Genomic DNA, 14,600 nt, shown 5'->3' with positions numbered 1-14,600 from the left:
GTTCCTCAATAAACAGAGTCTGAATCAAAAGTCTACTTTGTTGGGGAGCGCATTCCCAAGGAGAAAGAGTGCAGAAAAGAAGTGAGACAGGGAAAGAGTCAAATGAGGGTACCAAGGAGAGGCCATAGTTACCGTGGCAACTCAGGACAGTTCTGGGGAAAGAAGGGAGAGGAATTATCTCCTAGCTCCTGATCAAAGGTTTGCCCCACTGGGGTGTAAACACCCTCCTTCTTCAAGATTACCTATGTGTGAGCACCTAGGAGGCCCTCAGTATCACACAGGAAAGCCCCAGATAGAGGCTGTTTGGCCCGAGCCCCACAAAATCAGTCAATATGGTAATCAGTGGTTAGGATGAAAAAAATGGCAAAAGGAAATCACCCAAGATAGGCGGTTAAGGGCTCTGAAGAAGCCTATGGCGGGCACCTTGTAAGGTGGAATCTACGCAGCAGTGAAAAAAAATTGGCCTAGAGCGCTCCTTGTGTCTACAAGATGACTCTGACCAGAAAATATTGAATCACATGACAAGTTGCTTAAGTAGGCACAAGCTAAAGTTCTGAACTTTGTATAAATTTCAGAAATGGGCCAAAGTAACAATGTATATAAAAAGCAATGGAACACATAAAGGATAAAGGCCAAACTGAGAAAAGTAGTTACTTCGGGAAGGAGGAGGAGACTGGGTTGGGCAGATGAGAATTTCAAAGAGAAATGCTGGTAACCTTAGGGTTCTTTTTGCTGGTGTTTTTCCTTTCTCTCCTTTTTTAATGGTACACTTCACAGATACGCATGTCATCATCCTTGTGTAGGCACCATGCCAATCTTTGTATTGTTCCAGTTGTAGTAGACTGCACAGTTTTTTTTAAAAAGTATTTATTTGGCTGTGCTGATTCTTATTTGCAGCACCTGGGATCTAGTTCCCTGACAAGGGATTGAACCCAGGCCCTCTGCATAGAGAGTCTTAACCACTGGACCACCAGGCAATTCCCATATTAACTATTTCTTAACAAAATGGTACATTATAAAAGCTATCTTTGTACATTATAAATGTTCTAAATGAACCAATCATTAAATGTAAGATCCCAATTAAAAAAATTATGAGTAAAGAGTGACTTATTTTTAATAAAATTTTATTTATTTGGCTGTGCCAGATCTTATCTGCGACATGTGGGATCTTTATTTGCAGCATGGGGGATCTAGTCCGCTGATCAGGGATTGAACCCAGGCCCCCTTCATTAGGAGCTTGGAGTCTTAGCCACTGAACCACCAGGCAAGTCCCAATAGTGACATCTGAAATTATTATTTAAAAAGAAGAGAAGCATGTTGATGGGGGCATAAGTGTGAATGTACTTAATGCCACAGAACTGTATGCTTTAAAATGATTAAAATGGTAAATTATATATATATTTAACCCCTATTTTTTTAAAAGGGGGGAAAGAAGGAGGGATGGAAAGTGGCAGATCAGGCAAAGCCTTGTGACTATGGTGAGGATTTGAATCTTTAACAATTTCTACCCACTGCGTGAATTTTTATAAGTAGATTTATATAGAAGTCCATGCAAGGAGTTATACCAAGGAAGGAGACCAAATCCTTCACTGATAACTGGAAAAGTCAGGTCAAATAGGAGGGTGGGTAACCTGTCAGGGGCCTCCAGCTGCTGCCCTCTTGCTGAATAAAGGAACAACTGTCAGTAGAGGATCAGCAGTAATCAGACAAGAGGCGATGACTGAACACACAGGACAGGCAGAGTACTTCCTGGGTGCCCAGGAGATGGACAGGCGAGTGAGTGATGGGTGAGTCCACCTGACCTTCAAAAAGCTAGTTCCCAGGTGAGAAGGTAAGACTGGTAAAGGTACCCACAAGTACAAGGTGATAAGGGGCCCCTTTGCACTCTGAACACACCCACATAATAGCCTTATCTTTCCATGTTAGAGTTATTTATTTATAGGCATTTTAGCAGGAAGACTGGGGGTTTCTTGAGGGCATTCATTGATTCAGGCATTTATTGAACGACTGTCTACGCAGGCACTGATTTGGGGCAGCTGGTATACAGTAGATATTTGATAAACGTACATTGCCTTGCATTCCATCATCACTCAAATGCTCTTTTTTTTTTTTTCTTTGCTGCACAGATGTGGGATCTTAGTTCCCAAACCAGGAATTGAACCCCATAGCCCCTGCACTGGAAGGCAAAATCTTAACCACTGGACCACCAGAGAAGGCTCTCAGATTTGTTTTTAAAAAAATTTTGCTAGTTGCTGTTACAGAATGGCTTTAAAAGCAGAGACATCAGGGAGCAGTTTACTGCAGACCTCTCGGCAGGCAATGATGGTAGCCTGGTTAAGATGGAAGAGGCGATGCCGGCCACAAGAGCTGAGATTTTAAGAAAATGTGGGTTTCCTGATGAATTGTATGTGGTGGGAAAAAGGCAAGGGGAAGCAAGGACCCAGGGGTGACTCCTAGGATGATCAGCACCCCAATTTCCCCTTCTCCAGGGCCTCTGGAGAGAACCACAGAACCACATTGCACTTGACAGTCTGCTCCTGGGATGCTGGGCATTTTTATGTGATTAGGCTGGAATAGTTCTCTGGGAAATAAATGCCCTCAGTCTAAAAGGCTTTTACAAGCCAGGGCAGCGGATTAAAGGCGGCCAGGCTGAGGAGAAATTCCAAGGTCAGGAGACAGCTGGGCATGGAGACTTTTAATCTAAACCTTAAAGGTTTTTATTTTTCACTCCCTGAACCCAGGGTGTCACTTTAAATACGTGTTTGGCAACATCGGCTGTTCTATTTTTCTTTTTAATTATACAAAGAGAGATCCTGGAAACAGCTCAGCCCCCAGGCTGGGGGAGGCGAGGAAAGTCTGGCAACAGTTGGAGGAGGCAGACACCAGCTAAAAATTGAGTGGATTGAAGTCCGTCTGAAGGCTAGTGGAGACTCTACCCTGAACTCGGTGGGGGAGCCCTGACTCAGGGTTTCTAAAAGGAGACTGACAGTCACCAGCTTAGAATGGAGAGATGACAGATGGACAAATCTGCAAGATAAAAATATCACTAACACTAGCACGACTCTCGTACCTTGAGTTTCTTCCCAGACCTCTGTCCTCCTCCTTTCTTTCATCCTCTGAGCAGAAAACACTTAACTAGACAATTCATTCACATTTACAAGCTGCTCCCTACTCTATGCTGGGCTCCGGGTTCAACTGTTTGTATGTGTTGTCTTGGGATTTTTTTTTTTTTTAATATATATTTGTTTGTTTGTACCAGGTCTTAGTTGCAGCACGCAGGATCTTCCATCTTCATTGTGGCATGTGCGAACTTTTTTTTTTTTAAGGTTTTTGTTGTGGACCATTTGTTTTGTCTTTATCGAATTTATTACAATATTGCTTTTTCATTTTATTTTATTTTTGGCCCCAAGGCATGTGAGATTAGTTCTCTGACCAGGAATTGAACCCACACCCCTGCACTGGAAGGTAAAATCTTAATCACTGGACCTCCAGGGAAGTCCCAGCATGCAAACTCTTAGTTGCAGCAAGAGGGATCTAGTTCCCTGACCAGGGATCGAACCTGGGACCCTGAATTGGGAGCTTGGAGTTTTAGCCACTGGACCATCAGGAAACTGTTGATACCTTGTTTAATGCAGACAGCAATGTTGTGAGTAGATAATCATACATATTATTATCCCTATTTTCTAGATGGTGAATCTGAGACTTAGAGAGATTAAATATAACTCCAGCTCCCCAGTGTTGGGCCTGGGCTTGTTTGCCTTCAAATCCATTCCTTGGCCTTCCTCTGCTTAGCTCTGTATCACTCGGATGCCAACCTCTGCAGGCTGCCAAAAGAGCTGACTTCCTTTATAGATCGACCAATGGGAGGCAGTGATAGGAGCCTAGTAGGCGGGAAGAAGGGAGAAGCCAAGGTTTTTCTCCCTCTCTCTGTCTCCGGAAATAGTTCCAGGAGCAGCTGCATTTCCTGTGTCTCTACCTCCCACCAGACAGTGCCACTGTGGGTCCAGCTTCCACCTGGGGAGTCCAGTCCTTCCTGGGTACCAGAAACACCACCCCTGCCTCGGTCCATCCAACTCCAGGGGTGGTCCTGGCCTTCCTGCAGTTGCTAATCTGTAGGTTCTTCACCCTCCCCTGTTTGCCCGCTTCCATGGTTCTTCCATTACCTAGGAAGCAAATGCATACATTCTCCTATTCTAGTGTCTGCTTCTCCTGCTTGGATTCTCATTGATGTTCTACCTTTCGTGAATACTCACCATCTAGCCAATTCATCTGGTTTGGAATGACACAATCCTCTTTCCTTGAGCACAGGACATCCCACAAAACGAAAAATAGTAACCACTGTTTGTTGAGCATTATGCTGATTGCCAGTCAAATGTTCTTTCGTGGAACACTCATAGCAACCCTTTCTGCCAAATTCCATTAATTACTATCCCCATTTGACAGGTGGGGCTCAGGTTGAGTTGCTTGCCCAAAGGGGTACAGTTATAAACTGACAAAGCTGGGATTCACATCAAGGGACTCCTAAACCCATGTGACTTTCTCTAATCTCTGCTGACATCTTTTTGTTGTTGTTTTTAATTTATTTGGCTGTGCTGGATCTTAGTTGCAGCATGTGAGATCTAGTTCCCTGACCAGGGATTGAACCTGGGTGCCCTGCACTGGGATCATGGATTCCTAGCCACTGGACCAGCAGGGAAGTCCCTCTGCTGATATCTTGAACACACTTGCAGCCCCATGATAAACCCATTAGGACTCAAGTCCCTTGGGTGACTGAAGATCCCTCCTCATCTCAGTCCAGGGTACATATATGAGCTTTCCTAGTGTAGGGGCTTCCATGGTGGCTCAGATGGTAAAGAATCTGCCTCCAATGCGGGAGGCCCGGGTTCAGCCCCTAGGTCAGGAAGATCCCCTGGAAAAGGGAATGGCTACCCACTATAGTACTCTTGCCTGGAGAATCCCATGGACAGAGGAGCCTGGTGGGCTACAGTTCATGGGTTTGCAAAGAGTTGGACATAACTGAGTGACTAACACAGACACACAGGGCTGCTATAACAAACTATCACAAACTGGACAGCCAAGAACACAGAAATTTATCGCCTCACATTTTGGGAGGCCAGAAGTCTGAAATCAAGGTATCAGGAAGACCATGATCCCTCTGAAGTCTCCACGGAAAGATCTGACCCAAGCCTCTCTCCCAGCTTTTGAAAGTCTCAAACACTCCCTGGCTTGTAGATGGCCATCTTCACCCTGTGTCTCTTCATATCATTTTTTCTCTGAGACTCTGTGTGTCTAAATCTCCTCTTTTTATAAGCACACATCATACTGGATCAGGGCTTACTGTACTTAAATGATCTCATTTTAACTTGGTTGCCTCTATAAAGACCCTGTTTTTAAATAAGATAATGCTCGGACGTACTGGGAGTTGGAACTTAAACATCTCTTTTGTTGGGGGGAGGGACATAATTTAACTCATAACAGTCCTTGATGCAGGTGCTCTGTCTCTACAGTGTGGCCTCGGTCCATTTTCCTATTTTTGGTGGCTCTGAGAAGCTTGCAGCATCTTCTTTCCCAGGCCAGGGATTGAACCCAGGACCATGGCAGTGAAAGCACTGAGTCCTAACCACTGGGCCTCCAGGGAACTCCCACTCCTCTTTTTCTAATGGAGGATGCTAGATTTCCGGGAAGACCCCACCCCTTTAAGAGACTGCGGTAACTTCCAAGTCATGTTTGTATTCCAAACGTATCCCAACATTCTACCCCAAAATATACAGCAAGATGTAAAGCAACTAATATAGCCAAACCCATTTTGAAAAAGTAGGACAAAGTTGAAAGACTTAACCTATCTAACTTCAACACTTATTTTAAAGGTAATCAAGAGAGTGTATTCTGGCATATTAGAAAATAGAGCAATGGAATAGAATAGAGAATCCAGAAACAGACATTCACATATAATCGTTTGATTTTTGACAGAATGGTCCATGCGTTTCAATGGGGAACTTGCTTCTTATCTTTTAAAACTTTTTAAAAAAAAATGTATTTGGTTGTGGCTGACCTAATTGCAGCACGCAGGATCTTCAGTGTTGGCACGCAGGCTCTAGTTCCCCGACTATGGGTTGAACCTGGTCCCCCCTGCATTGCGAGCATGGAGTTAACCACTGAACCCCCAGGGAAGTTCCTCTAAGGCTTTTTTTTTTTTTTAATATTTATGTATTTGGCTGCACCGGATCTTGCTTGTGGTATGTGGGATCTAGTTCTCTGACCTGGGATCAAACTCAGGCCCTCTGCATTGGGAGCACAGAGTCTTAACCACTGGACCACCAGAGAAGTCCCAAGGCTTTTTTTTTTGTTTTAATAATTGTTATTTATTTATTTAGGCTACTCTGGGTCTTTGTTACTTTTGCCCTGGCTTTCTATAGTTGAGGTGAGCAGGGGCTACTCATTGTTGCTTTGCCCAGGCTTCTAATCATGGCTTGCTGGGGAGCACGAGCTCAAGAATCAAGGACTCCGTAGTTGTCGCGCACAGGCTTAGCTACTCTGTGGCATGTGGGATCTTCCCGGACCAGGAATTGAACCTGTATCAACCCCTGCACTGCCAGGTGAATTCTTATCCAGTGTGCCATCAGGGAAGTCCCCTCTAAGATTTTTTAAAACTCTTGTGTTTTAAAGTTTTAAAACATAGGTGAATATCTTTATGAGCTTGGGACTGGCAAATATTTCTTAGCCAGGACACAAAAAGCACTAACCATAAAAGGCATGAGCACAAACACAGTCCCAGTGATGGCTTCTGACCAGGGAGGAGAGTGAGCCCTAAAAGGTCAGGGCCTGAGGGGCGGGAAAGTGGGGTAGCGGCTCTCCTGCACATGGTCTCTGAGCTTCGGGTGCCGAGGATCATTCTGAGATCAACACAAACCCTAAATCTGAGTTTTGTATCCAGTCCCCTGCTTCCTTCCGTCACCCAGTTCTTTAACTCTCAAAGCCCCAGGATCACGCACTAATGCCGCCTTCCTGATGTCCTGTGGAGCTGGCACCAGGGGTGGGCAGCAGAGGGATTTCACACATTCTGTGTGACACCTAGAGGGAGTCACATGCATAGAAGGAAAACTTTTGAACTATTAAAAATAACTGTACAGGGAACCTCCCTGGTGGTACAGTGGTTAAGACTTCACCTTCCAATGCAGGGGGCATGGGTTCAACCCCTGGTGGGAGAACTAAGATCCCACATGCTGAGTGGCACATCCAAAAAATGAAAGAAAAAAAAAAAGTACAGAAGGAGGGTACTTCCCATCACCAGAGGTATAGAAGCACTGGTCTATAAAGGCAGGAGCTCAAGAAATTATGGCTCTTTTATTATTATTAATTTAGGGCTTTCAAGCCTCAAGAATAGTCAGAGGTAAGGCAGAGATAGGGGAAGGAAATAGAAGCAACCATCCATGATGGGCTCTGACAAAATGCTCTTATTTCAAACTGAAAGTGGGGAATTCTTTATGGCCTTATTGAGCAGGAAGGGGCAAGGGATTTCCTCTTCAGCTGGGCATCAGATTCACCCCTCCTAAAAATGTGCCTGGTGGTGGTGATTGGGTGTCCAGACTCAGGGTCCATGAATAGGTATTTGTAATCTTTCTTTTTGCTAAGAGTATTGTTTGCTCAGAGAGGTTAAGTAATTTGCACAAGGTCACACTGCAACTGACTGGCCAAGGGAACAGTCAACCTTAACCACCGCAGAAGACTAAAAGTATTTAAAACTGAAGCTTATCTAGTGTGGTGGTTCTCAAACTTTACCCAAAAAACTTGCTAAAAGGAAACTGCTTGGGTAGGTTTTAGTAACTTGCATTTAAAAAGAATACCTCTGGAGATTCTGATGCAGAAGCAGGGGTCACTTTGGTGGTCCTTAAACCCCAGATTCTAGAGACTTACCGACTCAGTTTAGTGTCCTGTACTACTACTTACTAGCTTTCTGTGCGGTTTTTTTTTTTCATCTACAAAGTGATGATATACACCTGAAACCAACACAATATGGTAGACTATAATTTTTAAGTGGTGATATTAATATGAAAATGTAAGGAATTTTTTAGTTCAATATAATATTTAATATATTCAATACACTAAATAATAACAAAATCATTAAACATATTTTTAAAACATTTAATAAGATAATATAGATATTTGTTGTTGTTCAGTCAGCAAGTTGTGACTCCGACTCTTAGTAACCCATGGACAGCAGCACACCAGGCTCCTTTCTCCTCCAGTATCTCCTGTATCCGTGTGTGAGTCACTCAGCCTTGACTCTTTGCAACCCCATGGATGTATGGGGTCCTCACCAGGCTCCTCTGTCCATGGAATTCTTCAGGCAAGAATACTGGAGTGGGTGCCATACCCTTCTCCAGGGGCGCTTCCCAACCCAGGAGTTGAACCTGGGTCTCCAGCATTGCAGGCAGATTCTTTACTGTCTGAGCCACCAGGGAAAGAAAGAAAGTTAAGTCGCTCAGTTGTGCCTGACTCTTTGTGACCCCATGGATAATAGCCTGCACGAAGCTCCTCCGTCCATGGGGTTTTCGAGGCAAGAGTACTGGAGTGGGTTGCCATTTCCTTCTCCAGGGAATCTTCCCAACCTAGGGATCGAACCCAGGTCTCTCACATTGTAGACAGGTGCTTTACCGTCTGAACCACCAGGGAAGCCCCCACTATCTCCTGGTGTTTGCTCAAATTGATGTCTATTGAGTCCGTGATGCTATTTAACCATCTCATCCTCTGCTGCCCTCTTCTCCTTTTGCCTTTAATCTTTCCCAGCATCAGGGTCTTTTCCAATGAGTTGGCTCTTCACATTAGGTGGCCAAAGTATTGGAGCCTCAGCTTCAGCAACAGTCCTTTCAATGGATATTCAGGGTTGATTTCCTTTGGGATTGACTGGTTTGATCTTGCAGTCCAAGGGACTTTCAAGAGTCTTCTCCAGCAGAATTCAAAAGCATCAATTCTGTGCTCAGCCTTCTTTATGGTCCAACTCTCACTGTTGGAAAAACCATAGCTTTGACTATATGGACCTTTGTTGGCAAAGTACTGTCTCTCCTTTCTAATACATTGTCTAGGTTTGTTATAGTGTTTCGTCCAAGGAGCAAGCATCTTTTAATTTCTTGGTTGCAGTTACCTTCCACAGTGATTCTGGGGCCCAAGAAAATAAACTCTGTCACTGCTTCCAGTTTTTGCCCTTCTGTTTGTCGTGAAGTGATGGCACCCGATGTCATGATCTTAGTTTTTTGATACTGAGTTTTCACTCTCCTCTTTCACCTTCATCAAGAGGCTCTTTGCTTCCTCTTCACTTTCTGCCATTAGAGTGGTATCTGCTTGTCTGAGGTTGTTGATACTTAATATATTTAATAAATTATCAATTACTCTGTTATTTAAGTATATTTTATATTACATATTTATTTATAATATATAAACTATTTAATAATACCTAATTTAGAATGGTGTCTGTTATTGGTTCAGTTCCGTTCAGTAACTCAGTTGTGTCCAACTCTTTGCGACCCCATGAACCACAGCACACCAGGCCTCCCTGTCCATCACCAACTCCTGGAGTTTACCCAAACTTATGTCCATTGAGTCGGTGATGCCATCCAACCATCTCATCTTCTGTCGTCCCCTTCTCCTCCACCCTCAATCTTTCCCAGCATCAGGATATTTTCAAATGAGTCAGTCCTTCGCATCAGGTGGCCAAAGTATTAGAGTTTCAGTTTCAACATCAGTCCTTCCAATGAACACCCAGGACTGATCTCCTTTAGGATGGACTGCTTGGATCTCCTTGCAGTCGAGGGACTCTCAAGAGTCTTTTCCAACACCACAGTTCAAAAGCATCAATTCTTCAGCACTCAGCTTTATTGATAGTCCAACTCTCACATCCATACATGACTACTGGAAAAACCATACCTTGACTAGATGGACCTTTGTTGGCAAAGTAATGTCTCTGCTTTTTAATATGCTGTCTAGGTTGGTCATAACTTTCCTTCCAAGGAGTAAGCGTCTTTTAATTTCATGGCTGCAGTCACCATCTGCAGTGAGTTTGGAGCCCCCAAAAATAAAGTCTGTCACTGTTTCCACTGTTTCCCCATCTATTTCCCATGAAGTGATGGGACCGGATGCCATGATCTTAGTTTTCTGAATGTTGAGCTTTAAGCCAACTTTTTCACTCTCCTCTTTCACTTTCATCAAGAGGCTCTTTAGTTCTTCTTCACTTTCTGCCATAAGGGTGGTGTCATCTGCATATCTGAGGTTATTGATATGTCTCCTGGAAATCTTGATTCCAGCTTGTACTTCATCCAGCATTTCTCATGATGTACTCTGCATATAAGTTAAATAAGCAGAGTGACAATATACAGCCTTGACGTACTCCTTTTCCTATTTGGAACCAGTCTGTTGTTCCCTGTCATTGGTAAGTACTGTTTAAGTGCTATTTTATTTTTTACCCCATGCCATGTGGGAGTTTGCTGCCTCCCAAGGTAGCTCATACCATCTTTGGCCAGCCCTGGGCTGTATCCATCCATTGGCCACAGTGGTGAAGCAGGTTCCAGTAGTCCCTTGGATCTCTATACCTACATATACAGAGTTGATTGAAAAATTCTGTTTGGCTATTTCAGATAAAAGTCCAAAAGGCTGAGAACACACCCACACACCCTAGCCACTAGATGGAGCCACACATAGTCCTTGGAGGCACTGCTGGGATGGGCAGCCCAGGTTCCAAGTTGGATTCTCCACTGGCTTCTTTGGTATACTTTGGTAAGGTGCTTTCTCTCTGGGGCAGCAGTTGCTATTAAGGAGGGGTTTGGAATGGGGTGCATCTTATGGCCCCAACTAGCTCTAATGTGCTGTGAGCTCAGTCGCTTCAGTCATGTCTGACTGTTTGTGATCCCATGGACTGAAGCCTGCTGGCTCCTCTGTCCATGGCAAGAATACTGGAGTGGGTCGCCATTTCCTTCTCCAGGGAATCTTCCCAACCTAGGGATCGAATCTGCATCTCTTATGTCTCCAGCATTGGCAGGTGGGTTCTTTACCACCAGCCCACTTGGGAGAAAATTGATTAACCACTGACCCTTGAGGGCTCTAAGATTCTAAAACAAGAAGCAGGGTTTGCCCAGATGCCCACCCCATCCACCCACCAACCCAAGTCTTGATAGTATTTTTTTTTTCTTCTCTTTTGCACTGTGCATGTGGCGCTGGGATTCAAACTCCATAGAATTAGAGTGGGAGACCTGGCCGCATCCCTACCCCAAAGCCCCCGGCCGACCTGCCACTGACAAGTCCTTTGGTTCCTTCTTAGTCAGCAAATCTTCCCTCCCTGCTTCAAGGTTCTTCTCTTCCAGACCTGCTGGCCCCACTCAGGCCCCAGGGGGCCTGTAAAACTGAGGGGGGGCCTCTTAGAACCAAGACCATCTCATTATCTTTTTCATTAAACCTGTTCCTCTTGGGAATCTCTGTTGTGCCAGTTCCTGTGAGAGGCCATGGGTGATAAGGAAGTAATTTAAAGAGAGGAGAACTTTGCTCTCAGATAGCTTCCCAGATGGTTCAGTTCAGTTCAGTCGCTCAGTCGTGTCCGACTCTTTGCGACCCCATGGATTGCAGCACCCCAGGCTTCCCTGTGCATCAGCAACTCCTGAAGCTTACTCAATGTCCATTGAGTCAGTGATGCCACCCAACCATCTCGTCCTCTGTCTTCCCCTTCTCCTGCCTTCAATCTTTCCCAGCATCAGGGTCTTTTCAAATGAGTCAGTTCTTCACATCAGGTGGCCAAAATATTGGAGTTTCAGCTTCAGCATCATTCCTTCCAATGAATATTCAGGACTGATTTCCTTTAGGATGAACTGGTTGGATCTCCTTGCTGTCCAAGGGATTCTCAAGAGTCTTCTCCAACACCACAGTCCAAAAGCATCAATTCTTTTGTGCTCAGCTTTCATTATAGTCCAAAGCTCACATCCATACATGACTACTGGAAAAACCATAGCTTTGACTAGACAGACCTTTGTTGGCAAAGTAATGTCTCTGCTTTTTAATATGCTGTCTAGGTTGGTCATAGTTTTTCTTCCAAGGAGCAAGCATCTTTTAATTTCATGGCTGCAATCACCATCTGCAGTGATTTTGGAGCCCAAGAAAATAAAGTCTCTCACTGTTTCCCCATCTCTCATTGTTTCCCCATCTATTTCCCATGAAGTGATGGGACTGGATGCCATGATCTTAGTTTTCTGACTGTTGAGTTTTAAGCAGACTTTTTCACTCTCCTCTTTCACTTTCATCAAGAGGCTTTTTAGTTCTTCTCCATTTTCTGCCATAAGGGTGGTGTCATCTGCATATCTGAGGTTATTGATATTTCTCCCAGCAGTCTTGATTCCAGCTTGTGCTTCATCCAGTCCAACATTTTTCATGATGTACTCTGCATATAAGTTAAATAAGCAGGGTGACAATATACAGCCTTGACATACTCCTTCCCCAATTTGGAACCAGTACCCACCTGCCAATGCAGGAGACACAAGAAACGAAGGTTCGATCCCTGGGTTGGGAAGATCCCCTGGAGGAGGGCATGGCAACCCACTCCAGTATTCTTGCCTGGAAAATTTCATGGACAGAGGAGTCTATAATTCATGGTGTCACAAAGAGTCAGATACAACTGAGCAACTGAACGCACACTCATTTGTTGAGGGGGGCGGGGGTACAAACAGGTCAGTACATAAATAAACTAGGTGATTTCAGATACTGTAGTGATCAGAACTATCAGGGAAATAAAACAGGGTGAGGTGACATAACATGAAACGGGGCCTACTTTAGAAAAGGAAGGGCCCTCTTTGGAGGTGATATTTGAGCTGAGACACAGATGGTAAGTGAAAGAAGTGACAAGTACAAAGGCCAGCAAAGAAACAAGCCCAGTGGGATGAGATTTCAAATTCCAAGTTCCCTGGTCTTCATAAAAAACAGAGAAAGGACTCTGGAAGAACTCCAGAGGCTTTTGGGAGGGGGCCTTCAGGTCTATCCCATAATGTGGCTGAATGGAGGGGTGCCCTCTAGTGGTGACAAGAGTTAAATTTCACATAGCTGACCTGGAATGCTGCATGCTTGTGACTTGACTCTGGGATAATTATAAGTTTCACTCATTCTTGTCTCTCCCACACTTATTCATTCAACAGATATTTACTGAGCAGTGTGCCAAGCAACCCTCTAGATGCTAGAGTTGTGAAATCGACAGCGACGGTACCTGCCCTCCTGGAGCTGATACCCTAGGGAACAGTTCTTACCTCAGTACTCTAGCCTCACTTCACCTCTCCCCTCTATTATTCTGTAGCTAAATTGGCCTCCTAATGTTCCAACAGGCAGATATTGTTGCTTCAGAGTCTTTGTATCTGCTATTCCCTTCCGCCCCAGGAAAGCAGGTCCCTGCTTCTTTGCATTGCTGGTTCAGGTCTCAGCTCAAAAGTGACCAAGTCAGAAAAACGTGAACTTATTTTGTTCGTTGACTGCCTATTCTCTTCACTAATTTGTAAGATTCCGTGAAAGTTACTATTTTCTTGGAATCCCTCAGCCTAACGCTTAATCGGTGCACAGTAAACGTACTGAAGGGGCTTCTTATCCTGTATCCCAGCTTGTTTCAGAGGATAGTGAACTGTAAGTGAACGAACTGGACAAAACATACCACAAATCTCAGCCCTGGAAAAAAAAAAAAAAAGCCATTGCACACTACCTGTGCCCCCTTTCTCTGCTTTACTTTCTTTTCTTTCTTTTTGATCTGCTTTACTTTTCTATACACTTACCACCTTCTAAACTATTATAGCTTACTCCTTGGTGTTTGCGTGTCCCTGCTACTAGACTAGAATGTAAGCTTCACGAAGGCAGGGGATTTTGTCCATTTGATTCACCACCCGACCCTCAGTGCCCAGAACAGTGATGGCACCCAGTAGTCGCTCACTTTGGCCACCTGATGCGAAGAACGGGCTCATCTGAAAAGACCCTGATATTGGGAAGGATTGAAGGCGGGAGGAGAAGGGGACGACAGCGGATGAGATGGTTGGATGGCATCACCGACTCAATGGGCATGAGTTTGAGTAAACTCCAGGAGTTGGTGATGGACAGGGCTGGCGTGCTGCAGTTCATGGGGTCGCAAAGAGTCGGACACGACTGAGCGACTGAACTGAACTGAACTGAGGCGCTCAATACACAGAATGAATGAACTCTATCTACATCACAGTTTGCTATTTCCTGCAGATCCTAAGTCACCTTATTCCAAGGAGGAAACGGGCTTCAGGAGGCGACCAGAGGTGAATTCAGGTGGCCCGACCCAGGAGTCCGAGCTCTGGGAGAAGGGCCATAAAAGCAGCTGCGGAGATGGGAGGTGCCGGCAGCAGGAACAGAGAGAGGCCCGGGGGCTGAAGCGCTTCCAGGAAGAGGCGCGGGCGCTGACGGCGCCTGGCCAGGGACTGTAGGCGGTACCGTCGGATGAGACGAATCACATGACTTACGATGACCACGCCCACCTCAGATGGGCGGGGCGCATGCAAATTAGTCCGGACGGCGGCCAATCGTGTCGCTCGCCGAGGGTCCGGGCCCGGGGATCCGGGACGCTTGCTTGA

The sequence above is a fragment of the Bos taurus genome, chromosome 17, assembly GCF_002263795.3.
Source record: "Bos taurus isolate L1 Dominette 01449 registration number 42190680 breed Hereford chromosome 17, ARS-UCD2.0, whole genome shotgun sequence".
NCBI classification, from domain to species: domain Eukaryota; kingdom Metazoa; phylum Chordata; class Mammalia; order Artiodactyla; family Bovidae; genus Bos; species Bos taurus.
The sequence above is the reverse complement of the archived record's forward strand: the minus strand, read 5'-3'. Positions refer to the sequence as shown.